Source organism: Corvus kubaryi, unplaced genomic scaffold (genome assembly GCF_017639235.1).
Source record: "Corvus kubaryi isolate FWS band 111438036 unplaced genomic scaffold, C.kubaryi_AGA036_p1.0 37398, whole genome shotgun sequence".
Classification (NCBI taxonomy): domain Eukaryota; kingdom Metazoa; phylum Chordata; class Aves; order Passeriformes; family Corvidae; genus Corvus; species Corvus kubaryi.
This window is the reverse complement of record NW_024581137.1, coordinates 35,227,698-35,241,393: the sequence shown is the minus strand read 5'-3', so window position 1 is coordinate 35,241,393 and position 13,696 is coordinate 35,227,698. Positions and strand designations below refer to the sequence as shown.

Genomic DNA, 13,696 nt, shown 5'->3' with positions numbered 1-13,696 from the left:
ATCTTAGATATTTTACAGGATCCAATACTTTAACTACTTTGAATAGCAGATCACATCTTAGTTCCTGTCGCAGAAAAACCTGCCCCTGACATGTTTCAGTCTCTCTGACAGTGACGGCAGTGCTTCCAGCTACAGGAGCTAACTCATGCCCTAGCACCACTTCATTTCTCCTGCAGCGTGTAAAACCTGTTCTTAAAAAAATACCTTAAAAGGAATCAAAGTATGAAGAATAGAGTTGTACCTCTTTTGTCAGGCTAATGGTAATGATCTACAGAGAAAATGCGAGTTCCTCATGGACTAGCATTAAACCTGAACGCTAACAGACTGACTGTCAGACTGCCAACTCCTTGAAGAATGATGAGCTTTATTCAGCAGCATTAAGATCACCTTAACATTAGCTCTCAACAGTATTCCAAGTATAACAGCGTTAGCTTTCTGGTGTTTGGTTTTTTTGTGTTGTTGTTGCTGTTTTTGCAGTCTAAGGCACTTAAATGTCTTCATTGTTTTTACTTTCCACCTTTGCTTTTACTAATGGATGAAATTTTTACCAAAGACTCTGAGTTCAATGGTGTTAAAAGATCTTCTAAAGAAAAACTTGGCCCTTGCCTGTGTTTGTAAATTACTTGCGTCCCTATGTCCTATAAGGTCTCTTGGAATCAAATTAATAAAACCAAATTCAGGTAATAAAGTCATAATTAAAGCCTCCCCAGATTATAAAGGTAACTCCAAAGTTAGAAACTACTAGCATAACCCTTATTTAGCCTTTTTGGGAACAGTTACTACAGTTTTAATTGCTAGTCCTCACACTTCTTTTTCCCTTGGAATCCTTCCCTGGGTTTTTAAGAATGAACAGTGCCCACTTGCTGAAAAGTGATTCAGTACTTTATCACTGGTAGTCAGTGGATTTCATTTATTGTACATACATAAAACCTTTCATGGTAAACAGATTTATTCATTTTTTACATGGCTTTTTCCTTGGTGCTCAGTACTGCAGTATAAATGCTTCACTGACAAATAATTAACCTCCAAACTACTGCTGTTTGGTGAGATAGCATTATCGTGATTTCACAGATGAGGAGCCAGTGCTGCATTGATGGGTTGGCATTTTTTTCCTTAACCAAAGACTTCTAAAACTTACTACCTGCTTTCAGTAGCTCAGCATATCATACACATGAAGGATAAAGAAGCAATATCTAAGACATGGAAGGAAAAACATTTAAAAGATAGCTGACAGTGAACTGTGTTTTTGTAAATGTTGCATAAATGTACATCACCATTACAATGTCCACAGCTCATGCAGCACATCCTGTAGAGGTATTTTCCCATGGAATGTTGCCTTTTATTTCAAGGTAAACTGTGTCTCTATTTTCTAAATTTCCTAGGCCATTTTTGAATTGCACACAAAAACCTGTTCCTCCTTCAAGTTCTTACAGAGATGAAATAATTTCTGCTGTTTAGCAGGTGAGTTGCTGACCCTACTCTGAGTTTAATTTCCTTTGGGAAGATCAGTGCTTTCAGCTCTTTTCCTTTCTTGCATTTTTGGACATGCCTGGATGCCTCCTTTCGAGACCACAGTAATTCCCTGAGTCATAGAATAAAATTGGCTGTAAAGGACCTCTGGAGACTACCTAGTAAGCCCCCTGCTCAAAGCAGGGCTAACTTCAAAGATAGATCTGCTTATTCAGGGTCATATCCAGGCTAGTTTGAATCTCCCCAAGGATGGGAATTCCACAGCTTCTCTGGGAAATCTGTTCCAGTGCTCTACTGTTACCACTCATCTACTTGCTAATGATTAAGATCTGACTCTGATTTCAAAATGCCCCCACTATCATGTGATTAACACTATTGGATTTTAGTGACATTCACTCTGGTAAGAGTGTGAGACATTCTGCTATTTCAAGACCTTTCTTTTTCAATATATCTTGCGCAGACAATTTGCCAGCAGATTTTCTGAAACAGTGCCTTCTGGATAAAGTGTTGGAAAGCACTAATTAGCTGCTCTCCTCGTCCTATCTGACTTTCCACTATCAAACTGTGCATCTAGCATAATGAATTTGGTTGTTAGTGAAGGCCTGAAAGTGATGACATTTAGCATGAGTGGGTTGTTTTGTTTGTCTCATTGCATGATTGTTCTTGTGTTGATTTGTTCTTGATTCATCACCTTAAAGATCTTTAATATCTATGCACACATGGAATACCCTATCATTTTTCCTCTCTACTGCCATCATCAAGTGCACCCCTTCCCATGGCTTCTTCACTTTTCTAATCAACATCTTTATTGCCAAGGGGCTCGCAGTGGAAATAGCTCTCACAGTGCAGTGCTCTTCTGGTACCGCCTTCTAGGTAGATTCTGCAGCAAGCAGTTGACATCCTCTGTCTTCAAACCCACTCATAAACTTAGTATTACACAGGCCTGCCAAGCTACATATTCTTTTCCAGTTTTCACTGCTTTTAATGTATTTATCAAATTTAATGTATAGCTAAACTTTACATGCAAAATTATTTCTGCAGGAGTGTATGTTATAGAGATATCTGGAGGTTTACTTGCATCTTTGGACTTTTATCTGCATAGAATAAATGTTCTTGTATACTACTAGCCGTTTTTTGTGCCACAGATTCAATTTTTCCTGAAATCAGTCCCAAAACTTGTACCCCAATACTGATGCTCATTTTTATGGCTATTTTTTCTTAATTTATTTGAAAAGATATATGTTTCACCACTATAAATCTCCTTTTTTTAACAGCAACACTGCTGCTGGCTGCTTTCCCCAGCGACATTCTTCAGCTGCACACTTTTCACCTTTGATCTCCTCAGTTTGCTTTGCAGTATTTAGCATACATATTCTTAAACACCTGCTTTTCATTTTTCATTTTATGATACTTCCATGCTCACTGGCAACTTGCTGGGTTTGTGGCTCTGGAGTATGCTTCTAATGTGAACTGTGGCTGGTGCTTCTCTCTGGGACTATGCACACAAATGATGACTGACCCACATTTTATCATCTACATGTCATCACCACTACTGAAATGTCCTCTCATCTGATCTGTATCTTCTCTGGATATTCTAGTGGTATTCTAGGATGTTCAAGTCTCCTCCACTAACATACATATTTTTATTTCATTTTCACCTCTCCTCAGCAAAACCAGTCATTTTGTAATGAGTTTCAGCTGGCTGATTCACTGACACCAAAGGACTCAGTAGGTACTCAGCTTTCCTAAGATTTCTTTGCTCAACAGAGAACTTCTCTCTCTGAAACCACATACTTCAAATTGCTCCGTCTATCCACATTTTTTCTGTCAGCTTCAGAACTTTTGCCTTATAGACATCTATAAATCTTCGCATCTCTCTGTACAAAAGAATATGAGAAACAGGATCTTCCTCATTCTTTGCCTGAAGTCCAGCAAAAAAAATATATTCCATCAACCAAAGTTGTGCATTAAATGAAGCTTTCTTCTTTCAAAAGGTCTATGCTTCTTGCTTTTTTCTTGTGAGGAACATAAAATTTCTCCAGTTTCTGTCTGTGAGCTTGGTTTAGATTATTGCCATAAAGACTGGTACATGGCTCACAGTCCGCAAGCCCTGCTCACACACTAAATGCCCTGAACTAAACAGAGCTGCTTAAGTTAATGAGCTTTTCAGATAGCTTCTGTACCCTACCCACTGAAGCTTGGCACAATAAACCCATGAAGAATAAATACCACCATCTTAAGATCATTATACCAGAGTTTTAGCTACACATGGTGAAAATGGTTCATGAAAGAACCTTTAAACTCTGCTGCAAAAGGTCCTCACCAGAAATCTTCACAGATGTGGGCTGACAGCAGAATACAGGTGAGACTCTGGCAGGTCATGTATGACTGGTGCATTGTCAAGGGTATTGCCTCTTTCTACTCTGAGCTTCTCCATTATCAACTTTTTATGTTGTACTCCTCTCTCCTCCCAGATATTAGCTGTTTCTTCCCATCTATTTCCACTCTCCATTCTTTCAGTACCATTTACAATTCCTAGTCAGACGAAGTTCCTGCCAAGCTTTCTGCCACTGCAGTTCAAATGTCTTTTCCAGGCCTTCAGTTTCTCCCCTTAACTCTCTCATTTTCCTGGCTTCATGACTCCAGTATATATAGTGGGGAAGGGGGAAGATAATTCTGTCTCTTCCAATGCATCTTCCTCCTGATGTTCTGATGTCCTGCAAGTTCCTACCCTGGCTAGCCTCTAAATGGAAATGTCAGTGGTGTTCAGGTATCAGTTTCTCCCAGAGCATCCAACATGTTGTTCAAGCTTGTCCTTCTCAAATGACTCCTGCCCCAAACTCCACTGGTCCTCAGTACTAACTCCTAATTCCAGGATGCCTCTTCCATGTATGAAACCATTTCCATTTTTCCACACTGTTTACACCTCTTCCTGCTCTTCTTTTGTACTTTAGATGTGTTCTAACTGCTCTGTCTTAGGCAGCACAAACTGGCTTATGCTACCTCAAAACTGTGCCTGCAGATGAAAGCTCTGGAAGATCTGGGCTGTACATGTGTGGGTGTGTTCTTACACAAATGTAGAAGGTTCAGTCTTGACTCAGAAGCCATCTACTGCCAAGTCCATTTTCCACCGCATGGTAGCACAAGAACTTCTCAGGCAAAAAGAGCGACCAGAACTTGCGAACGTAAGCAAAGCAATATATCACGCACTGGAGGAGATCTTCAGAGGTTGTGAAAATTATCTGGCTAAAACTTTCCAAATAAGTCCAACAGACTGAAGATAGAGACACTTTTTTTTTTTTTAAAGTAATTACGCACTGTGAATAGGGCTGTTTTCTCTCCCAATATCTCCTCTAGTCTGTTGCATCCTTGTCTGTCCAAACCATGTCTGCTGTTGAGTTCAAGACACTTATTGTACTACAGTGAAATTTTTAAAATTAAAATAGTATTTTAATATAAATTTTTTTATACATAACCGAAATTTTGATCACTTGTAGAAGTATTTTTATAATGATAGTAAAACCCAGATTTTATTTTTAAAATCCTGTAATTAATTTATATGTTTAATTTTCACTTAAAAAAAATTTGAACATTTTCAATAGTAAAATCAGTTCTGAAATGCAATTTCTTAAATTATACACTAAAGTAATCGGCATAACTAACTGCCTTTAAATATTAAACCCATGTGATTTCTCCACGTGGAATTACACATCAATTGAAAAAACCATAATTCATCACTTCAAGAAACCTCTCATCAAATATGTTCTTTGATGTGGTCTGATATGTCTGCAACATTTGATGATCCCCATTGTAGTATATAATATACTGACCATACATTGCAAGTTATTTACATAAGTAGATAAACTATAGGCTTTGAGACTAATAAAGCACTGTCCCAATATTTTGCAAGAGGATGGAGACACCTTCACTTAGTATTTGAGGTTCCTCAGGATCCTTTCTGCCCACAGTGTATACACACCTCCTTCTGGCTTAATCACACTCATTTCTCATGCACTGTAGGCCATTAAGCCCCACTTCCTCTTATTAAAGGGGAGGCTGCTAGTTTAAATACAACGATTTGTGTATTTCTGTCACTGTGCAGACAACTCGAACAGTTACAGCAATGACAAAATGCTGGAGTGGGCTTGGATTATTATTCTGCATGTAAATCTGAGCAGCAGATGAAAAAGAAGTGATAAATTTATTTGGTGACTACCTACTGGCTTCTCCAGTGATGACCTCTGATTACCTCAGGCATTTGATGGGATAAACACTTTTCTTCCAAAACACTGCAGATCTGGTTGCCAATAAGTCAGCAGGCATTTAAGCACTTATCAATCTACACATACTTGTTTTCTTTTCAGTGCTGAAATTACTCCAGTCTTTAGGAAGCATACACTATCAAATACCCTGAAACAAAAACAAAACATGCAAGAAAAACCAGCTGACAAGAAAATATTGGGTTTGCTTTACCTGTGAGAACATATGGTAACAATGATTATTATTTATTACTTGATCCTGCTTCAACCCAAAATGTTCTTGGCAACATTTGAACACAGAAGAAAACATTGTATTGTAACCAAAAACAGCTCAAAGGCTTAAAAGAGTCAGGCCCTTCAGCAGTCTGTAGTAGTGGAAATGATCCCCAGAACATTAAAGGAAGTCTCCACTCACACAATTTGTTCCCCATCACCGAGTTTTAATCAAGACCAGGGCTTAAAAGACTTGCTGAACTCCAAGCACTACAACTCTGCACAGTCAGGAGTCTGTGATCAGCTGCCTATGGGTTACTCTTTCAGTTTCTCAACGTTCTTAAACACTCAAGCAAAGCCAAAGATTTACCAGAGATTCTCTAAGCTAGTTTGACTAAACTGCCCTCTGAACTGTAAATGGAATTTCCCCTGATGCAATATTGGTAAATGGAGGACAGACCTGTCTATTGGTTAATGAGGCATTTTGTAGGATAACTTCCCAGCTCATCTCTACCACTAAATGCTCAGGTGCATATAGCATTCAAAACACCTCTTTCTTCTGAGTTTTCCCTTTCCTCCAAAACATTTCATTCTTTAAATTTTGTGTTATTTGATGCAATTTCTGCATCCCATACCCTTCAGTCCTAATAGTGTTTCCACCTCTGCAGCAACAGCACAGCTGAGGATAACAGCAGTAAATCTTCTGTTCCCCTTCTGTATGGTTTTGCAGACAGAAGAAAATGAAGATCCCATTAGGTGCTGGATTGACTGGTGAGAACAGGAGTTCTTATCAAGAGGGATACAACTTTTAGTCATATGAGGACATTCAACAGTCTTAGACACCGTTTTTTACCAAATCCAAGAAACTTTAGAAAGTTTCTCTAAGCAGTCTGAGTAGTGAAGGTGTGAGCATCCTCTATCTCCTGTCCTTCAATATTCAAGGCTGGATGAGATTGCACACAGCATGTTTAAGAGTATGAAATGCTCGCCCTGTTTCAGGCTGCATAGTATAGTCTGGAAAGAGACTATCACAACAATGTAATGATCATTTAACGTCTTTTGGTGTTCATTTTACTCCAGTGGATGATGATAGCCCATAACATAGAAAGTACTGTAACTTTATGGGACAGCATTCATACCTCTTGCATGAAGAATCATACTTATCCATTAAGAGATGTTTACCATTTGCTTGTTAGCTGGCATAAGGCAAATTACACCATCACTTCTCAACAGTGAAAAGGGAGTGCAATGCAAGAGAAGGGCCTAGTGATGAAGCACCTGCACAGCACAGGTAACTAAGACTACAGAACACAGGCTACAGACTAAGGCTACTAAGGTCACTAAGATTATGTGAATAGAGACAGCAATCACAAAATAAAGTTGGAAAAAATCAAATGGTGATAGGTCTGCTCAAAAGAATGTAGCTTGTGCAAAATAAAGTGAGACATAAAGAGATCCTGTACTGAAGGAAGTGTAAAACATCACCAGTTTGGCAGTTTACCCCCATTACCAGTGGGGGTAAATTTAAACAGAAAAATCATTTTTAGGGCTCATGTTGCTTCTTCACAGATCACAGACCATATCCAGCATGGTCTTGAGCACTTCCAAGTATGCAGCACCCACAACTTCTCTGGGCAGTCTGCTTTAGATTCTCACCGCTCTCATAATAAAGTTTTTTCCTGTTACACAATCTAAACATGCCCTCTTTCAGTTTAAAGCCATTCCCCTTTGTCCTATCACTACATGCCCTCGTAAAATGTCACTCTCCAGCCCTCTTGTTTTAGGTACTGGACCCGTTTTAGGTACTGGAGAGTGACTATAAGGTCTCCCTGGAGCTTTCTCTTTTCCAGGCTGAACAGCCCCAACTCTCTCAGTCTATCTTCATGGCAGAGATGCTCCAGACCTCTGATCAACTTCACATCCCTCCTCCATAACTGCTCCAACAGGTTCACATCCTTCTTGTGTTAGTGGTCCAAGAGCTGGATGCAGCACTGCATGTGGGGTCTCACAAGAGCAGAACAGAGCAGGAGAATCACCTCCCTTGACCTGTTGGTCACGCTGCTTTCTGTGCAGCCCAGGACATGTCTGGCTTTCTGGGCTGCACAGGAACATTGCCAGCTCATGTTGAGGCTCTCTCCAACCTGGTATTCTATGATTCACTTAAATCATGATATCTAGATTTGCTACAGAACTGCTCTGGCACACAAAACTTGTAGGGAAGATAAAGATACAAACAAAATACAACTGCAGAGGTACCTGTGATTTTTCTAAGTAGTTAACACTCACTGCTGATATCAGCTGGAGGAAAATCAAGACTAAAAATGGAGTCATCCATCTGCATACATCATAGCTTAGATGCTACAGTCACTTGAGCTTTCTGATGTTAGAGTATGCCTCAGCGCTGCCTGAGAGAAACAGAAGTGGCTAATTCACTCCATGAATTTCTTAAGTCTTTGGCTACCTTTCTCTCTCTTTCACTGAGCTCTAAACAGTGCCATGAATTACAGCAGTTTTTGTTATGTGAGCATTGAAAAGTAAGTAAATATTTCATTATTAAAAAAACACAAGCAGAAAATGTAGTTGACCTTTGAAGGGACACTGTGCCAAACGTGGAGTCTCATTGCAGTCACTAATAAAAGGTAAAACAGTTCAGTTTAACAAGTATACCTCAGCACAGTCTTAATCATGAAGCTTCGACATCTCTGTAATGGCAATACTGCATTTTCAGAGGCATTTAATATATTTAAAAGAGGTATTTTTAATTGTCAGCTTAATTCTGAGAAGACAACTCTGAAGATAAGGCACAATTCATCTTGACTCAAGCAACCTCCAAATATGTCTGTAAACTCACTTGGCATTGCCTGCAGACTGTTTAATTTCTAGAAGAAGTAACCAGAATAAAAATCTTTTTTTTCTAATTGTGGAGGGGCAGTTAGTCACTTTGTAGAGCACCCAGGAAGAGAAAGGCATTTGAAACACCTCCTTTTGAATAATAACAATTTTATAACCCCTGCTTTACCCCAAAGTAATGAGGACATCACAAAATAAACATGTCAAAGCCACCAACAAGTTTACATCCTGTCTTAATGCTCCTTAAAAGTACAAACCACTAGAGCTATCTTGAATAAAATACAGTGAAACCATAGATTTAGAAATTCTGCAGAATTTATCAAATGTATTATTCATCTATCTCTTGGCAATAGTTAACATTATTCATCAAAAACCACAGGCAAAGTGATTTGGTTCTTATATACACTGCTGGATACGACCAAATAAGAAGTTATTTGCTAAACAGTGTCACATAAAACTGCAATACTGAAATGTGACATATTATACAGAAATGCATGCTTATTAAAAGAAGAAACAACACTCCTAAGAGTGTGGTGAGAACAGCTATTTCTGCCAAATCTGTGTCAGGTCTTCTATATCATAAATGACAAAAAAGCCAGGGTCCAGATGCCACTGCATGTTACCTTTCCTGAACCCCACAGGGTTACTGTGGAAAAAGGAGTATGGCCATCATGTTGAGATGCAGTGGATAAGATGCACTTACATGAGCTGCATTTTTCAGTTGGTTTTGTATACAACATCTACCAGTAAGAAAATTAGTACTGCCCCATCAGTCCATCTCCCGGACCCAGGAGTCTTCCTCCCCACTAGGTTCCCTTGGTCTCTGGTGCACAGGTTAATCTGATCCTTGTGGAAAGCCACCTTTCAGGACTACTCTTCAGTATGTAACCTGCTAAAACCAGTTCTAGTTCTCCTGTCTACCATATGACCCTAATTCAGAAGGCATTTTGGGAACCATGGAAAAACATATGGCAGCACACCTCTGATGTGCTTTGTATCTACTCTTGTTTCCAGTGCTATTCTCTATCAACTATGACCAATGACTCCACTTTCTTCTTATGGCTGAGCACCCATATTTCTGGTACTTCCTTGGTTTAGTGGTAAATCTTTGCATACATGCATACAAAGCAGCACAAAGAGTCAAAAGGAGCTCACTGCCAGAGGGCAACTACCACCCCCAGGTCCTTCCCACTCTTCCCGACTGAGAGTCACCTCAAAAGCATGGAGCCAACGGAACAGCTCACAGGCTCTCTGGTAAGGCAAGACCATAGCCTTGGTTTGTTCAGAAGATGGCCTGAAGGATTCCTGTGGTATCTATGGATACCACCTTGACTAAAAAGGTGTCCAGCTGAAACATGGCTGTAACTACACTTGGCAGGAAACATGTATTTTCCGGATGTAACTTCCAGGTGACTATCAAGCCCAATGTTGTTAGCAGTGCCCATTCTTAAATGAGATGTGGCCAACTACCTCTGCCATTGTTATCTTGTATTAGGTAGCTCATCATGTGAGCAATTCAGTGTGTCTCTTCACTTAAGTTACTAAGTAATTCACTCCATTGAAGTGACTAAAAGCAATATCAAATGGAAAGTGGGTAGAAGAGCAAAAATCAATATAAAACAATGTGTAATTATGTGCTGTTCTATGGAAGGCCAATGCTAGTAAATATGGAGATTAATACTGAAGAAAATGAGATCAGAGGAAAATAACATACAACCTTAAGGCATTGGTCATTCATTTCTGGGTACCTTTATCAAAGAATAAACTAACATTCAATCCTGTTAAAAGGTGCTCATTCTACCACTGTTAGGTACTGAGTATTCATGTTTCAGACTGAGATCATGATCTGGCCTTCAGCTAGATGTCTTAGACCTTCATGACTATTTACACTGCAAAATTTTCAAGGGAGTGAATTTAACTCTGTGTTTGCAGTTCTAGGTAGGGACCTAACTGGATGCCACTCTAACACAAACAATGGTTGAAAGTGCTCAGCACATAACAGCGTCGCTCCTGAAAGGCCAAGGTAAGATCTGTGCTGGCATTAATATGAGTTTCAATATTGACTGCAATGACAACAGTTAGGGCCCTAACATTTATTACCAGAAATAAAACAAAACTGAGTTTACCAGCTTACTAATATGCAGAACCAATTATCACTTTCAAAACTGAATTTCATGGTATTTGCTAGCGTAACTTTCTGTCAAGTACAGCTCAATTATTTAGTTGCTTATTTTCCCAAAACTTCTATTTGCATGTATTATTTTTAAAATAAGCATAGAAGAGTATTTTTTTTTCTATCTACTGATTTTTAAGGAACTTTGAGTCACGATACACTGTCTCTTCCTCCATTTTCACTTATACAAAACTAGTAGGAATTACTGGCAGCTATGTTGGTCATGCCAATATTATTTTGTAATGGGACTTGCATGTAGCTTCTTATAGGTCCACAGATACAGATTTAAAATTAATTGGCTACGTTTTAAACATTTTTTCATTTTATCTTGATCTAGAAGAGACCTGAAATAAAAATAATTCAGCAAACCCTCTGTAGAACATTGTTTTCATCTTTAATGAAAATTCTCAACTTTTTTAGATGCTTTTCAAAACCGTTCAGCTGTAGACAAGCAAAGAAAAAGGTTTGCTAAACTAGATTCTGTCAGTTTATTAAGCTAATGTTTGTGAACACATTATTCATTAATATTTCAACAAGGTTTTTAGAAAAGATTCTTCTGTTCATTCATCTCCCAACAAAGCTTATGAACTGCAGGGAACTAAACTGTAACATGGCTCAGTTGTTTGCTGACATTTTTATAGTAAGTCTAATATTTAGCAGTTTACTTCTCTGCCACAAACAACATAATCAGAAAACATCCCTGTGCTGCCAGAATATCTCGGTTAAAATGTGGTGCATATGTAAACTGCAATCCAACTTTTTTATGATTGAGTGATCGAGTCTGATGAAACATAAAAATTGGAGTGTAAGACAAATCTGAACTGCCTGCTCCTCTTGAAAGCACAATACAGTTTATTCTATATAGTTTTTTTAAACAAGTATTAAGACCTATGTGGCTCTTATCCATGATTCTAGAGCAGTACTATGTAGAGTTGTTTGAAGTGCCATCACCAGTGAAATTTAAACATTGCCACTTGAATTTCTAACTAAATTTGGCTGGCACTCACTATAAATTATAATGAAGACCTACAGTGAAACGCACCCTTTAAAGGAGTTAATTGGGATTTTGCCGTTGATCTTAACAGGACCAACATCTACTCAAGATTTCTAAGTTTTTCATACTCTAATACATGCCAGTAGGTACAGAAACACAGTATTCTAATTAATTCAGAACTATTTCATCCCAGCTAGCATATGATAGCCACAGTAAGCATCAGAGTGGTAGCTCAGCAAAAGTTGCCTACCGGCAAAGGTTGTCATATGTCTGAAGAAATTAAAATGAAGTATTAGCTCTCCTGTATTTAATTTACCTACTTGACAATTATGCCTAGGATTCCGAGTGGTGAATTAAGATTCCTGTTCAGCTCAACACCACCTGCACTTTGAGCTGTTGGTAGCAAAGAAATGTTATTCTGGGCAGCCGTGATACACGCAGCCCTAGAGCAGTGTAGGGACCCTTTCACTGACCAAATGCAAGGGTTCCCCCCACAATATCATCCTTCAGCCACTGAAGAGGAAAAGGAGAAGAAGCAAGACCTTAATTTCATTCAGCGCCTATAAAAAAGCAAAGGCACTATAATGTGATGCCTCGTTTAATTCATTCTAAACTCCCCTTAATCAGACTACTTAACTCTAAAGTGCACAGTCCTGAGAAGAATATCACACACCACATTACCCTTAAGAAGTTCAAGTGTTACCAGTGTATGTAAAAGCTTGGTAGGAAGACATCTGTTACATATCGACAACATTGACTTCAAGAGGTCTTAGGATACACATCTTTCTATTTACTCTTCTTATGAATGATTTTTTCATTCATCATTTCAGCTACAATTGCCATTCTGTTACTAAAATAAACCAGAAGCTTTTCTCTTTCCTCTGCATAATTGTTAACTACATTAACCTTGTCAAAAAAAACCCCACAATGAAATCAATATAGCAATTTAAAGACAAAATTGGCAGGCACTATATTGTACTTGGACACATCCAGTAAAGAGCCTCATACATCAATCTACCGTCATCAATGGAAATATTCTGAAACCTACTAATGTTGTTTATTACATTTGCGGTGTGAAACGCCAAAGTAAGTACAGATATCGGTCCAGCAGATGAAAAATAACACGGAAATGATATCTGATATGCCTGAGGAGCACGAACTAGTGACTCAGGTGTAATTTAAACGCCCTGTACTTCCAGTACGGAGAGTGGCTGCTCTCTGTACCAGCAGCGACCTGCTCGCCAGTGCAGAAACCGCAGTGCAAACTCCGGGGTCCACCGTGCCCCGTCCCCGCGCTGCGCCCCGACCGCCGGCGCCGGGCAGCGGCGGCCGGCCGTCCCTCGCCCCTTCCCCCGGGGTGCACCGCACACGCCGTCGCAGCGGGTCGGAGCTCCTACAACCCAGTCCCTCTCTCCCCCCCGTTTTTGGGTGCACTGCCAGCCAGGGGCTGTGTTCCCCCGGTACCCCGCTCCCTGCCTGCCCCGCGGGTTCGCTGGACCCCGCGCCTCTCTCGCCCCTCCTGCCCCGCGGCCGCTGTCCCGGGGGCGGCGGGTGGGGAAGGGCAGGCGGCGAAGGTGCCGGGACTTACGGTGGCAGCGCTACCGGCGCTGGCGCGGCACCTCTCCCGGCCTCCCGTCACCTCGGGCCACCTCCGCGGCGGCTCCGCGCCCGCACCGGAGCAGCCCGGACGTCCCTTCACTCCTCGGAACGGCGCATGGCGCTGCCCGCTCCCCGACA

The 13,696-nt window shown here is 40.1% G+C and overlaps 1 protein-coding gene across 1 annotated transcript in view; it reads right to left on the bottom strand.

Moving 5' to 3' along the window:
• Window positions 1-13,690, bottom strand: part of CALCR (calcitonin receptor) — a 157,062-nt gene extending 143,372 nt beyond the window's left edge. Inside the window, exon 1 of the mRNA XM_042043861.1 lies at window positions 13,548-13,690. The gene's annotated coding sequence lies outside the window, so the exon portion shown is untranslated. The remainder of the gene's footprint in view (window positions 1-13,547) is intronic.
• Between the last annotated feature and the right edge of the window lie 6 nt (window positions 13,691-13,696).